Source organism: Geotrypetes seraphini, chromosome 13, assembly GCF_902459505.1.
Source record: "Geotrypetes seraphini chromosome 13, aGeoSer1.1, whole genome shotgun sequence".
In the NCBI taxonomy this organism is placed as follows: Eukaryota; Metazoa; Chordata; class Amphibia; order Gymnophiona; family Dermophiidae; genus Geotrypetes; species Geotrypetes seraphini.
Window position 1 is genome coordinate 78,685,788 of NC_047096.1, and position 16,461 is coordinate 78,702,248.

General features: G+C 43.9%; 1 protein-coding gene across 2 annotated transcripts in view; it reads left to right on the forward strand.

Moving 5' to 3' along the window:
• Window positions 1-16,461, forward strand: part of KPNB1 (karyopherin subunit beta 1) — a 194,307-nt gene that overhangs the window by 155,123 nt on the left and 22,723 nt on the right. The window lies entirely within an intron of this gene.

The window sequence follows — 16,461 nt, forward strand, 5'->3', positions numbered from 1 at the left end:
TATTGCCAGAGGTTGTGGTAAGAGCAGATAGCATAGCTAATTTTAAGAAATGTTTGTACAATTTCTTGGAAGAAAAGTCCATTATCTGTTATTGAGAGAGACATGGGGGGGAAGCCACGGCTTGCTCTGGATCGGTAGAATGGAATGTTTCTACTCTTTGAGTTTTGGCCAGGTACAAGTGACCTGGATTGGCCACCTTAAGAACAGGTTACTGAGCTTCATGGACCATTGGTTTGACCCAGTAAGGCTATTTTTATGTTCTTATGGCAATAAGAACTTAAGAATAGCTATACTGGGTCAGACCAATGGTCCATCTATCCTAGTATCCTGTTTCCAACAGTGGCCAATCCATGTCTCAAGTATCTAGCAGAAACTCAGATAGTAGCAACACTTCATGCTATCAATTCCAGGGCAAATAGGGGCTTCTTCCATGTCTTTCTCAATAGCAGACTAAGGATACTTCCTCCAAGAATTTGTCCAAACTTTTTTTTTTTTTTTTTTTTTAATTAACCTGCATGCCAACCACAGTTACCATATCCTCTGGCAACAAGTTCCAAAACCTAACTATTTGAGTGAAAAAATTCCCTTTTTTTTGTTTTAACGTCCCTCTAGTCCTTTTTTTGTAAGTTTTGAGAGTAAAAAGAAAAATCAATTCACTTTCGCCTGCTCTATACCACTCAGGATTTTGTAGACTTCAATCATATCCCCTCCATAGTCAGGGCTCTTCAAGCTGAAGAACCCTAAGAACATAAGAATTACCGCTGCTGGGTCAGACCAGCAGTCCATTGTGCCCAGCAGTCCGTTCACGCGGCGGCCCCTAGGTCAAAGACCAGTGCCCTAACTGAGACTAGCCTTACCTGCGTACGTTCCGGTTTAGCAGGAACTTGTCTAACCTTATCTTGAATCCCTGGAAGGTGTTTTCCCCTATAACAGCCTCAGGAAGAATATTCCAGCTTTCAACCACTCTCTGGGTGAAGAAGAACTTCCTAACGTTTCTACAGAATCTATCCCCTTTTAACTTTAGAGAGTGTCCTATTCTCTCTACCTTGGAGAGGGTGAACAACCTGTCTTTATCTACTAAGTCTAATCTTGCTGTACGGCAACTCCTCCAGCCCCTTAACCATTTTAGTCACTCTTTTCTGGACCCTTTCGAGTAGTTCCATGTCCTTCTTCATGTACGGCAACCAGTGCTGGATGCAGTATTCCAGGTGAGGGCGTTCCATGGCCCCGGTACAGTGGCATGATAACCTTCTTCGATTTGTTCATGATCCCCTTAATCATTCCTAGCATTCTGTTCACCCTTTTCGCTGTCGCACATTGTGTGGATGGCTTACTCCCAGGTCTCTTTCCTGGGAGGTCTCTCCAAGTACAGCACCGGACATCCTGTAGGCGTTTATATGATTTTTGTTACCGACATGCATCACCTTACACTTATCCACGTTAAACCTCATTTGCCATGTTGCGGCCCATTTCTTGTGCGTGTATGTCACGTTGCAGGTCTTCGCAGTACCCCTGCGTCTTCACTACTCTAAACTTCGTATCATCTGCAAATTTAATTACCTCACTCGTCGTGCCAATTTCCAGATTGTTTATAAATATGTTTAAGAGCATGGGTCCAAGCACCGAACCCTGCAGTACTCCACTCGTGACATTTTTCTAGTCAGAGTATTGTCCATTCACTCCCACTCTGTTTCCTACCCGCCAGCCAGTTTTTAATCCACGTGAGTATTTCACCCTCTATTCCATGGCTCGCAGTTTTCTGAAGTAGTTGTTCATGTGGAACCTTGTTGAACCCGCCTTCTGAAAATCCAAATATATAATGTTGACCGGGTCATCCTTGTCTATCTGCCTGTTATACTTCCTTGAAGTGCAGCAAGTTTGTCAAGCAAGATCTTCCTTTGCTAAAGCCATGCTAGCTGGTCCTCATCAGATCGTGTCTGTCAAGGTGATCAATGATGCGGACTTTTAACAGCGCCTCTACCATCTTTCCAGGTACCAAGATCAGACTCACTGGTCTGTAGTTTCCTGGATATCCCATCGAACCTTTCTTGAGGATAGGCGTAACATTGCCACTTTCCAGTCTTCCAGAATCCTTCCTGATTTGATTGATAGCTTGGCTATTAGTTGAAGCAGTTCAGCTATAGCCCCTTTTAGTTCCTTGATTAACCTTGGATGGATGCCATCTAGTCCCGGGGATTTATCATTTTTAAGCCTATCAATCTGCCTGCATACCTCTTCTAGACCAATGTTTTTCAACCTTTTTACACCTATGGACCGGCAGAAATAAAAGAATTATTCTGTGGACCGGCGGTTGAAGAAAACTGGGTTAAGTCGTGGGCCAGACCCCGCCCATCTCTACCCAATCTCCACTCCAGACCCCGTCCCATAATAGTACTAATTGTAACAGTTTTTTTTCCATTCATTTTTCAAAGATACACTATATAATCTTTTTAACAACACATAATGGTTAACCACAAAATTAAACTACACAAAGCACACTGACTGCAGATGTAAATTCTCAAAATTGACATAATTCAATCACTAAATTCAAATAAAATCATTCCCCATACCTTTGTTGTCTCCCTCCCTCCATGCTATGCCTTACCTTTTGGCCTGCTCCTGCCTGGCCATTTTATGCCACCCCGGTATTATCTTCAGGCCGGCTCCCTCTTCCTCACTGATGCAGTTCACAAAGCTGTGGGCAGCGGCTCCTTGAGCGTCCCGTGCCTCATCTGGAAGCCTTCCCTCTGACGTTGCAATGTCAGAGAGAAGGCTTCCTGTTCAGGCTTTGTGCACTGAATCAGTGAGGATGATGGAGCTGGCATCGATTGCACCGTGGACCAGCGGTTGAAGAACACTATTTTGGGCCTGATGCACGCGCTGGCCCTGTGGACCGGCAGGAAATTTCTGTGGACCAGCACCGGTCCAAGGACAGGTGGTTGAAGAACACTGTTCTAGACTGATCGTCAACCCAGTCAGTTTCCCATCTTTGTTTCCTGCGTATAGCCTGTTGGCTTCCGGTATGTTGTGTATATTCTCTTCGGTAAATACAGATGCAAAAAATGTGTTCAGTTTGTCGGCGATGGCTTTATCTTCCTTTAGCACTCCCTTTATTCCATGGTCATCCAATTGCCCCACCGCTTCCTTCGCAGGTCATTTCCCCTTGATATATCGAAAGAACGGCTTGAAGTTTTTCGCCTCCTTGGCTATTTTTTCCTCGTAATCTCTTTTGGCCCCTTTTACCGCCTTGTGGCACCTTCGATGATCTTTGTGTTTGTTCCAGTTTTTGTCCGTTTTTGACCTTTTCCATTCCTTAAACAAAGATTTCTTGTCTCTGATCGCTTCCTTTACCTCAACAGTGAGCCACTCCGGTTCTTTGTTCTTTTTCCTCTTGGATTCCTTGTTAATATGCAGTATATATATATTTTGCGCTTTGGTGACTTGTGTCCTTAAAAAGGGACCATGCTTGCTCTAGGGTTTTTACGATGCTTATCCTCTTCTTAATCTTTTTTCCCACCATGAGTCTCAACCCTTCGTAATTCCCTTTTCGGAAGTTCAGTGCCATGGCCATCGTTCTGGATCGATGTTTTGCCCCGTATCCAGGTTGAAGCGGATTATATTGTGATCACTGCTTCCCAGCATCCCTTCTACTTCTATTCCTTGCGCCGGTCCTCGTAGTCCATTTAGAATTAAGACCAGAATCGCATTTCCTCTCGTATTTTCCTTGACAAGTTCCAAGAAGCAGTAACCTACAGCATCCAGGAACATGGTCTCCCTACCGTAGCCAGAGGTGCCTAGGTTCCAGTCTATCCCTGGATAATTGAAGTCACCCACGATAACTGTGTTGCCTCACTTGCAGTTGCATTTAATCTCATCCGTCATTTCTCCATCAATTTCTTTGGACTGCCCTGGGGGTCGGTAGTAGATGTTGATCTTCGTTTCTGTTCCATTCGTTCCCGTAATTTTGACCCATAGAGACTCTAACTTATTTTTCGTTTACGGCGTGTGTTCTCTGGTAGATTCAATTCCCTTTTTGACATATAGGGCAATACCCCCACCTTTTTGACCCACTCTGTCTCTGTGATAATAGCTTGTATCTTGGTAGCACAGTGTCCCAGATGTTTTCCTTGTTCCACCATGTTTCTGTGATGCCGATAAGAACATAAGAAATGCCTCCGCTGGGTCAGACCCGAGGTCCATCGCGCCCAGCAGTCCGCTCACGCGGCGGCCCAACAGGTTCAGGACCTGTGCAGTAAATTTCTATCTATACCCCTCTATCCCCTTTTCCAGCAGGAATTTGTCCAAACCTTTCTTAAACCCCAGTACTGTACTCTGCCCTATAACTTCCTCTGGAATTGTATTCCAGGTGTCCACCACCCGTTGTGTAAAGAAGAATTTCCTAGCATTAGTTTTGAATTTGCCTCCTTTCAACTTTTCCGAATGCCCTCTTGTTTTTTTATTCTCTGAAAGTTTGAAGAATCTGTCCCTCTCTACTCTCTCTATGCCCTTCATGATCTTGTAAGTCTCTATCATATCCCCTCTTAATCTTCTCTTTTCTAGGGAAAAGAGTCCCAGTTTTTCCAATCTCTCAGCATATGAAAGGCTTTCCATCCCCTTTATCAGTCGTGTCGCTCTCCTCTGAACTCTCTCGAGCAATGCCATATCCTTCTTAAGGTACGGTGACCAATACTGGACGCAGTACTCAAGATGTGGGCGCACCATTGCCCGATACAGCGGCAGGATAACTTCTTTCGTTCTGGTTGTAATACCTTTCTTGATTATACCTAGCATTCTATTTGCTCTCTTAGTGGCAGCTGCGCACTGTGCTGTCGGCTTCATTGTCATGTCTACCATCACCCCCAAGTCCCTTTCTTGGGCACTCTCATTCAAAAACTTCCCTCCCATCGCATAATTATACCTCGAGTTTTTGCTTCCCACATGCAATACTTTACACTTCCCAACATTGAATTTCATCTGCCATCTCTCTGCCCATTCTCCTAGTTTGTCCAAGTCTCTTTGCAATTCTTCGCAGTCCTCCTTTGTCCGAGCTCTACTGAATAGTTTGGTGTCGTCCGCAAACTTTATTATCTCACACTTCGTCCCTGTTTCTAGATCATTTATGAATATGTTAAAAAGCAGTGGCCCGAGCACCGAGCCCTGCGGAACACCACTCGTGACCTTTCTCCAGTCTGAGTAGTGGCCCTTCACCCCTACCCTCTGTTTCCTACCTTCTAACCAGTTTCTGATCCATCTATGCACGTCTCCGTCCACCCCATGGTTCTTCAGTTTCCGGAGTAGACGTTCATGAGGCACCTTGTCAAAGGCTTTCTGGAAATCTAGGTATATGATGTCTATGGGGTCTCCTCTGTCCATTTGTTTGTTAATTCCTTCGAAGAAGTGCAGTAAGTTAGTCAGGCACGATCTTCCCCTGCAGAAACCATGTTGGCTGGTTTTCAGAAGTTCGTTTCTTTCAAAATGTTCATCGATGTTTTCTTTTATCAGTGCTTCCGCCATTTTCCCCGGAACCGAGGTCAGACTCACCGGTCTGTAGTTTCCCGGGTCCCCTCTTGATCCCTTTTTAAAGATGGGCGTTACGTTGGCTATCTTCCAATCCTCTGGAATCACACCTGTTTTCAGAGATAGGTTGCAAATTTGCTGCAGTAGTTCTGCTATTTCTTCCTTTAGTTCCTTCAGAACCCTTGGATGGATTCCATCCGGACCCGGCGATTTGTCAGTTTTTAGTTTTTCTATCTGCCTGCGCACCTCATCAAGGCTCACTTCCATGGATGTTAACTTTTGTGCTTGATTTCCCTTAAAGATTTGTTCAGGTTCCGGTATGTTGGTTGTGTCTTCGCTTGTAAATACCGATGAAAAGAACATGTTGAGTCTTTCTGCGACCTCTTTCTCTTCCTTCACCGCTACCTTCAGGTCTCCGTCGTCCAGTGGTCCCACCTCTTCCCTAGCCGGCTGTTTCCCTTTAATATATCTAAAGAACGGCTTGAAATTTCGTGCTTCCCTGGCTAGCCTCTCTTCATACTCTTTTTTGGCTTTTCGAACCACACGATGACATTCCTTTTGATACTTTCTGTGTTCTTTCCAGTTTCCCTCAGATTTGTCCTTCTTCCATTTTCTGAATGAGTTTTTCTTATTGCCTATCGCTTCCTTCACTATTTTAGTTATCCACGCTGATGTCAAGGTTATCTTTTTGTGCCATAGCTTCCAATTCCCCCATCTTATTCCTTAGGCTCCTTGCGTTCGTGTACATACAATTGAGTTTGCAGCCTGTTACTTTCTTGTATTTCCTTCCCTCTTGTGTCCTTGTCGATTCATCAGGATTTATCTCTTGCCTATGATCCCGTTAGTGTTCCCTGCTGTTTTCCTGCACGGTATCCCCTGGGAATACCGGTTCCCAAACCATCGACTCTCGGTCGACTGTCGGCTTTCCCCTTCTTTACATTACATTACATTAGAGATTTCTATTCCGCCATTACCTTGCGGTTCAAGGCGGATTACAAAAGAGTAATAGATGGAGGGTTACAAAAGTGGATCTCTGGTTATTTCTAGAGAGGGTAAAAAGAGGGTCAGGTTGATGTGGGGGTCAGGAAGAAGATGGGGGGAAGGAAGGTACTCGTGGTGTTAAGACTTTCAGGGATTTTTTGAAGAGTTTAGTCTTTATTTCTTTTCTGAACGTTTTGTAGTCTGGGGTTGTTATCAGTAGATTGTAGATTTGATTGTCTAGTTTCTCTCTTGATGTTGCTTGCAAGTATCCTCGTGCCGTCTCTGCTGAGGTGGAGTCCATTCTTCCTGAATAGCTTGCTCTTCCCCCAGAACATTGTCCAGTTGCGCACGAAGTGGAATCCTTCTTCCTCACATCAGCGCCTCATCCACTCGTTGACTGCTTGCAGCTCCATCTGCTCTTCATCCCTGGATACTGGCAGGATCTCCGAGAATGCTACCCTCGGCGTTCTGGTCTTCAGCTTCCTTCCTAGCATCCGGAACTGATCCTTCAGTACTTCTCTGCTGTAGTTCCTGTTGCTCACGTTGTTTGTTCCCACATGGATCACCACCACCGTATCTTCCTCTTCCACGCTGTTGATGATCCTTATTTAGCCTTTCCTCATATGAGAGGAACATAAGAACATAAGCCAGTGCCTCTGCTGGGTCAGATCTGAGGTCCATCATGCCCAGCAGTCCGCTCACGCGGCGATCCATCAGGTCAGGACCTGTTACTAGCCCTCTATCCCCTTTTCCTTCAGAAAATTGTCCAATCCCTTCTTGAACTCTCCTTATTGTGGCTGCTTTTCTTTGATCCTTTTATTAAGTCTGCTATATCTTGTTTGAGAGATGGCAATCAAAATTGAATACTTAAAGTTGAGATTGCATCATGGAGCAATAGAGGCATTATAATAATCTTGGTCTTATTAATCACTCCTTTCCTAATTCCTAGCATCCTGTTGGCTTTTTTAGGCAGAAGATTTTCAGCGTATCTACAATGACACCTAGATCTATCTTAGGTACTGACCTTAGTCTCTGGTAATTGATTTGAATTATTCTTCCCAATATGCTTCACTTTACATTTGCCATTTACAATAGATACCCAGTCTTCCAATTTCCTAAGGTTTTCTGCATATGTTTACAACCTTGAATAGTTTTGTGCCATTTGCAAATTAAATCCTTATTCCGATTTTCAGATTATTTATAATTATTAAATTATGCTGGTCCCAGTACAGATTCCTCCGGCACTTCACTATTTACTCTCTTCAATTGAGAATAATTCATGCCTTTTTCTGTCCAATAACAAATTCCTAATCCATAATAGCTTTGCCTCCTATTCAGTTTTTAACTTTTTTCTGGAGTCTCATGAGGAACTTTGTCAAAAGTTTTCTGAAAATCTATGTACACTGCATAACTGTCACACCTTTTATCCACGTTTGTTCACACCTTCAAAGAAATGAAGCAAATTGAGGCAATATTTCCCTTTGCTGAACCCATGCTGACTGTCACATTAAACCATGTTTGTGTTCTGTAAACTTTTTTTCTTTATTTTCCACCAACTTGCCTCATACTAAAACTAGGCTTACCAGTCTGTAACTTCCCAGATCACCCTGAAACCTTTTTGAAAATTGTTACATTTGGTTACCCTCCAATTTTCAGGTAGTATGGATGATTTTAACAGGTTTCAGAACCTTAACAGCAGACCATCTATTCCATGTTTGAGTTATTTCTGTATCCTGGGGTATATACTATCTAATCCAGGTGACTTCTCTATTAACTTGCAAATTTGGATGAGTGTGTTTTCCAGGTTCACAGATTTTTTTATTTTTAGATCCTCTATCACCCTTGAAAGCTATTTCATAGTAACATAGATGACGGCAGATAAAGGCCCAAATGGTCCATCCAGTCTGCCCAACCTGATTCAATTTAAATTTATTTTCTTAGCTATTTCTGGGTAAGAATCCAAAGCTCTGCCTGGTACTGTGCTTAGGTTACAACTACTGAAGTCTCTGTCAAAGCTCACTCCAGCCCATCTACACCATCCCAGCCATTGAAGCCCTCCCCAGCCCATCCTCAACCAAATGGCATATACAGAGACAGACCAGGCAAGTCTGCCCAGTACTGGCCTTAGTTCTTCAATATTTACTATTATTTTCTGATTCTAGATCAGGGGTGTCAAAGTCTCTCCTCAAGGGCCGCAATCCAGTCAGGTTTTCATGATTTCCCCAATAAATATGCATGAGATCTATTAGCATACAATGAAAGCACTGCTTGCAAATATATCTCATGCATATTCATTGGGGAAATCCTGAAAACTCGACTGGATTGTAGCCCTCGAGGAGGGACTTTGACACCCCTGTTCTAGATCCTCTGTGTTCATCCCATGCTTTTTTGAACTCTCACTGTTCTCCTCTCCACCACCTATCTTGGGAGCGCATTCCAGGCATACACCACCCTCTCCGTAAAGAAGAATCTCCCTACATTGCTCCCGAGTCTCCCATCCCTCAGCCTCAAATTATGCCCTCTGGTTTTACCATTTTCCTTTCCCTGGAAAAGATTTTGTTCTACATTAATATTTTTCAAGTACTTGAACATCTGAATCATATCTTCCCTGTCCCTCCTTTCCTCTAGGGCAGTATCTCAAACTTTCTGGAGCTGGGGTATACTAAAGGTAGTGGCCACGGCTCGAGGCACCTGGAAGTATGTGGATGTTGTCTGGTGACTTTATTTTTCTGTGCTTTTAATGATGTTTCCAGTGCCTTCTTATCCATTGACTGGTTTTCTCTCCTTCATTTTCTGCCTTGCATCTATATTTTTGGTGCAGGTAGATCTTACAAAGGACAGAAGACAATCCACCACAAATCCAAAAGGAGACAAAAACAGTGGAGGTGGCAAAAAAAACCCAAAGCAGTCTATGGTAGTCAACTAGATCAGGGACGTCACTCAATCTTATAAAGGGCTGAAATCTAAAACACAGGTTAAGTTGCGGGCCAGATTTTTTATTAAGATGCTTAGTGTTAGTAGAATTATATAGATCCTTTCTCATCCTGAGATACCATTCCACTAATTCACCTGGAAGGTGGCAAATGTTATGCTGATCTTCAAGAAAGGTTGGAGGGGTGATCGGGAAACTACAGACTGGTTAGTCTGACCTCGGTCCTGGGAAAGATGGTAGAGGCGCTGATAAAGGACTGTATCATTGAGCACCTTGACGAACACAATCTGATGAGGACTAGCCAGCACAGCTTCAGCAAAGGAAAATTTTGCTTGACAAACTTGCACTTCTTCGAGGGCGTAAACAGACAGATAGACAAAGGTGACCCGGTCGACGTATATCTGGATTTTCGGAAGGCGTTCGACAAAACGACTACTTCGTAAAATTGCAAGCCATGGAATCAAGGGTAAAATACTCACGTGGATTAAAAATTGGCTGGAAAACAGAGAGAAAACTCGGACTGGAAAAGTGTCGCCAGTGGAGTGCCGCAGGGTTCGGTGCTTGAACCCGTGCTCTTCAACATATTTATAAACGATCTGGAAATTGGTACAAGTGAGATGATTAAATTTGCAGGCGATACTAAATTACACACTTCCAGAGGGAAGATCGACCCACTAGAATTCTGGTCCCACTATGAGAACATCACTATTCAGAATGCAGAAACAGATCAATTCATGTCCTCATGGACTAAGGACAGCACTAACATTCTAAACAAAATTGCCCCCTTAAAAACCCACAGAATTAGAAACACAAATCTAGAGGGATGGTTTGATTCTGAGCTACTACTGCTAAAGAGAGACCTAAGAAAGTCAGAAAGATTATGGTCTAAATCTGTTACTCAGGAGCACAGGGTTGTGTGGAGATCAAAAGTAAAAATCTACAAAAACCTCACCAAGGAAAAACGAAAAAATTTCTACGCCCAAAAAATAGGAAACGTGACAAACAGTAGAAACCTTTTCAACCTGGTCAACGACCTCTATAACCTCAAGACACTCACTGACACCCGGGAGGAATCCACTTTAACAGCCAGCACCCTAGCAGACTTCTTCAATTCCAAAATACAAAAATTAAGATCATCAATAACGCCCCCTGCCAATCCCCACGAGTACTTTCCTATCCTCAATGACACAAACACATCCAACTGTGATCTAGGGTCCAGAACTGACCTAAGTTGGAACCATTTCACAGCCATAGACTGGCAATCCTTTAACAAATACTACAACAAATACAATAACTCCTACTGCAGACTGGATACGTGCCCCCCAAATGTCATGAAAACTGCCCCAATCCACTTCAAAGCCAACATGCTGACATGGGTCAACGCTCTACTATCCGCCGGAAACTTCCCAGCAGAGCAAGGCCACATCTTGATAACTCCAATTATAAAAAACTCAAAAGAACCTCCCAACATCCCACCTAATTACAGACCTAGCGCCAGCATCCCGCTAGTCACCAAAATAACCGAAGGGGCAGTAAATGCTGAACTCACCACATACCTGGACAAATTCGACATCTTACACGACAACCAATCAGGCTTTCGCTCTGGCCACAGCACCGAAACCATCATAGCCTCTCTACTCGACTATCTGCACTCACTCTTCAGCCAGGGTTCCAGCGCCCTAATCTTGCAACTTGACCTAAGCAGTGCTTTCGACCTAGTCGACCACACCACTCTCCTAAACTCCCTTGCGCACATCGGCATCTCCGGACAGGTTCTTAGCTGGTTCAACGGGTTTCTAAAAAACAGATCTTATAGAGTGATCAAGAACGACTCTTTCTCCCACAGTTGGGACAATTCTTGTGGTGTTCCCCAGGGCTCACCACTTTCCCCCACCCTATTCAACATCTATCTCGTCTCCCTGGGAAACCTCCTGCACAGCTTCAAGCTCAAATTCTTCATTTATGCAGACGATATCACAATAATCATCCCACTAACCATTTTCACCCTAGAGCTGCTTAACTCTATATCACACTTACTCAGGCAGATAGAACTCTGGATGCTATCCTATAGATTAAAACTAAACCCTGACAAAACTAAATTCTTCCTGGCCTCCCCCAACGATAAAATCAAAGATACCTCAATTCAAGTGAATGGATCGGACTTCCCCCTAGAACAAACCCTAAAAATACTAGGAGTCACCCTAGACAAACACCTTTCCCTTGAGAAGCACACCGATCTTACCGTCAGGAAATGCTTCTCGGCGCTCTGGAAACTCCGCACCATAAAAAAATACTTTGATGACAACTCATTCCGACTGTTAGTACAATCCTCCATTCTCAGCATCCTCGATTATTGCAACATCATTTACCTAGGCTCCATGAAGAAAACCACCAGGAGACTAAAACTGATTCAGAACACGGCCGTCCGCCTTATATATGGCCTAAACAAATGGGAACATATCACCCCCTTACTACCATAAACTGCACTGGCTACCATTTGAATCCAGAGTACTATTCAAGTTCGCATGCCTCAGCTACAAAACGGTGTTTGGTCTATCCCCAAGCTACCTCATCCCCCACTTTAAATTAGATCACAATAATAAGAACTCTCGCAGAATTCATCTATTCGCCTTCCCCTCCCTAAAACTATGTCAACTTAAACGATTCGTCGACAAAACCTTCTCCTTCCAGGCGGCCAAACTAAACTCATGGCTTGCCCAAATTATACTTGATGCCCCCACTTACCTGGACTTCAGAAAAAAACTCAAAACTCACTTATTCCATGTTGGCCTATTAGTAAAATAAATTTTGCAATACAGTTTGGCCGAAGTGCCCATCCCGTCTGGAAAAGAATTCCAGACAGTAATGTGAGGTGAAGGTATGAACTGAGGACCAGATAGCAGCTTTGCAGATTTCATCAATAGGAGCAGAGCGGAGAAAAGCTATAGAAGCTGCCATAGCTTGCATTTTTGGGGGCTGTGACCCGTCTCTCTCTAGTTCAGGGGTAGGGAACTCCGGTCCTCGAGAGCCGTATTCCAGTCGGGTTTTCAGGATTTCCCCAATGAATATGCAGGAGATCTATTTGCATGCACTGCTTTCAATGCATATTCATTGGGGAAATCCTGAAAACGCGACTGCAATACGGCTCTCGAGGACCGGAGTTCCCTACCCCTGCTCTAGTTGAAGCCCAGCTTGAGCATAACAGAACGATATGCAGGAAGCCAACCAGTTGGAAATCGTTCTCTTTGAAACAGGATGCCCCAACTTGTTAGGATCAAAAGAGACGAAAAGTTGTGGAGATATGTGTGATTTAGTCCTTTGCAAATAGTAAGCTAATGCTCGTTTGCAGTCCAGAGTATGAAGAGCTGTTTCTCTAGGATGAGAATGAGGCTTGGGGAAAAAATACTGGAAGAACAATCCATTGATTGAGATGAAATTCAGTGAGAAACTTTGGATGAGTGCGAAGCACTACCTTGTCATTGATGGAACACTGTAAATGGTGGATCGGCTACTAATGCTTGAAGTGAGAAAGATGAAAGACAACTTTCCAAGTAAGGTATTTGAGATGAGCCATAGACATTGGTTCAAATGAAGGCTTCATCAACTTAGCAAGAACCACTGGAGGTGGCTTGAGAGGTAGTTTTACATTGAAAAGTCCTTTCATAAATGAGAGGATGAGCAGTAAGAGGGTTACCATCCAACTGATGAAAGGCAGCATGCAGCATAATAGATGTAGATTTGAGCTCAGTCAGATAAATGGAGGAGATAATCCAAAATCAGGGAAACAAAGATGGATTTTGGGTCCTCATGATGAAAAGTCTGAATAGGTATGTGCGACACAAATTGAAGATTAGATTAGAAGACACCAAGCAGAAAAACATGTCAACTTTTGCTGATAACACTGCTGAGTGGCTGGTTTTCTGGAAGCTTCCAATATTAGTCTGATAGGCTAAGAGAGAGAAAGATGCGCTGAACTCAGCCCGAGAGGTACTAAGCTGTCGGGTGTAAAGACTGAAGGTTGGGATGAAGAAGAGAACATTGACTCTGCGTGAGAAGAGATGGAAAAATTTGCAGAGGTATTGGCTCCTTTCTACTGAGTTGAAGTAGGAGGGAGAACCATGGTTGTCTGGGCCACTGAGAGACTATCAGAATCATGGTGGCAGACTCCTGCTTGAGCTTGACAAGTGTCTTGAGGAGAAGAGGAAAGGGTGGAAATGCATAAAGAAACTTGTTCATCCAATCCAGGAGAAAAGCATCCGCTTCTAGGCGATGAGGCGCGTACTGCCTGGAGCAAAAGTGGGGTAGCTTGAGATTGTGGGGAGATGCAAGCAGATCTACTTGAGGTGTCACCCATTGTGAGAACATGGAATGGAGAGCTGCTGAGTTCAGAGTCCATTCGTGTGGTTGAAGAATGCAGCTGAGCTTGTCCGCTAGAGAATTCTTCCCCCTGAATGTAAACAGCTTTGAGAAAGATGTTGTGAGGAATTGCCCAGTTCCAAATCTTTTGAGCTGCTTTGGCAGAGGAGAGACCCTGTTGCTCCCTGCTTGTTCATATGGTACATTGCTACTTAATTGTCCATCCGCACAAGAAGAACTTGATCTTGTATAAGATGCTAAAAAGCTTTTAGAGTGTTGAAAATTGCTCTGAGTTCCAGCAGATTTATATGATGGTGCTGATCCCTGATGATCTAAAGACCTTGAGTGCGTAGGCCATCCAGATGAGACCCCCAAGCATAGGTTGAGGAATCCGTAGTTGACTTTCTGATGAGGGTGCGTTTGGAAGAGCAACCCTCTGGAAAGATTGGAAGATTGCATCCGTGATTGTGGGTCGAGAGCCTGTGACCACTGTGAGGGTCCATTAAGGAATCTAAGTGCAGTCTCGCAAAGGGAGTCACGTAGATTGTGAATGCCATGTGTTCTAGAAGAATCATCATGTACCTTGCTGAGAGAGATTAAATCTGGGCAACCTGATGGCAGAATAGAATAAGTGCGTCTTGACACTGTTGAGGAAGAAACGCTCTGAGTTGAGTTGTATGAGGAAATGCTCTGATTAACTGGAGCTTCTGAGGCAGTTGAAGATGAGATTTTGGGAAGTTGATTTCGAATCCCAAATTCTGGAGAAATAACCGTTTGCTATGTCACTGAGAGCACATTGTGATATGAAAGCTCCTTGATGAGCCAATCGTCCAGATAGGGAAAAACTTGAAGGCCCTGACCTCAAGGCCGCTGCCACTACTACCAGGCACTTGGTAAAGACTGGCAGAGGATGCCAGGCTGAAAGTTAGAACTTTGTATTGGTAATGATATTGCACCACTCCAAACCTGAGGTACTTCTTGAAATCCAGATGAATTGGGACATGAGTTTAGGCCACCTTGAGGTCCAGAGAGCATAACCAATCATTGTGATTCAATAGGGGATACAAAGTTGCTAGAGATAACATTCTGAATTTCTCATTGACAAGAAATTTCTTGAGCTCCGAGTTCCAATATTGGTTGAACATAAGAATTGCCGCTGCTAGGTCAGACCAGTCATCCATCGTGCCCAGCAGTTCACTCAAGCGGCGGCCCTTAGGTCAAAGACCAGTGCCCTGAGTCTAGCCTTATCGGCATATGTTCTGGTTCAGCAGGAATTTGTCTAACTTTGTCTTGAATCCCTGGAAGGTGTTTTCCCCTATAACAGCCTCCGGAAGAGCATTCTAGTTTTCTAACACTCTGGGTGAAGAAGAACTTCCTTATGTTTGTACGGAATCTATCCCCTTTTAACTTTAGAGAGTGTCCTCTTGTTCTCTCTAACTTGGAGAGGGTGACAACCTGTCTTTATCTGCTAAGTCTATTCCCTTCATTATCTTGAATGTTTCGATCATGTCTCCTCTTTTCAAGGGAGAAGAGGCCCAGCTTCTCTAATCTCTCACTGTACGGCAACTCCTTCAACCCCTTAACCATTTTAGTTACTCGTCTCTGGACCCTTTCGAGTAGTACCGTGTCCTTCTTTATGTACGGTGACCAATGCTGGGCGCAGTATTCCAGGTGAGAGCGAACTATGGCCCGGTACAGCGGCATGATAACCTTCTCCTATTTGTTTGTGATCCCCTAATTAATCATTCCTAGCATTCTGTTCGCCCTTTTCGCCGCCGCTGTACATTGCGCGAATGGCTTCATCGATTTGTCTACCAGTACTCCCAAGTCTATTTCCTGGGGGTCTCTCCAAGTACCGCCCCGGACATCTTGTATTCGTGTATGGGATTTTTGATACCGGCATGCGTTACCTTACACCAGGGGTAGGGAACTCCGGTCCTCGAGAGCCGTATTGCAGTCGGGTTTTCAGGATTTCCCCAATGAATATGCATTGAAAGCAGTGCATGCAAATAGATCTCATGCATATTCATTGGGGAAATCCTGAAAACTCAACTGGAATACGGCTCTTGAGGACTGGAATTCCCTACCCCTGCCTTACACTTATCCACGTTGAACCTTATTTGCCATGTCACGGCCCATTTCTCGAGTGTGGTTATGTCTCGTTGCAGATCTTCACAATCCCCCTGAGTCTTCACTACTCTGAATAACTTCGTATCATCTGCAAATTTAATCACCTCACTCGTTATACCCATTTCCAGATCGTTTATGAATATGTTGAAAAGCACGGAACCAAGCACCGAGTCCTGCGGCACCCCACTGGTGACATTCTTCCAGTCAGAGTATTGTCCATTTACCCCCACTCTCTGTTTCCTATCTGTCAGCCAGTTTTTAATCCTTGCCTCGGGTGGCGGCTCACTAACAAACTAGTCTCAATGTCATCATCTCTGAGGAGGAGGCATATTATAAAATTCAAAATAGTATTTTGGGTAAATCTCCAGGATTAGATGGGCTCATTGCAGGATTCTTATAAGATTCTTAATTCGGCTATAGCAGGTTGTCTGGCAGAGATCTTTAATTCTCATTTGGATAAAGAATCGTAACCTGACTCTCTTTACGGGAAGCTTTAATAATTGTTCTTCCGAAGCCAGGAAAAGAACCTTCATTGCCTGACTCTT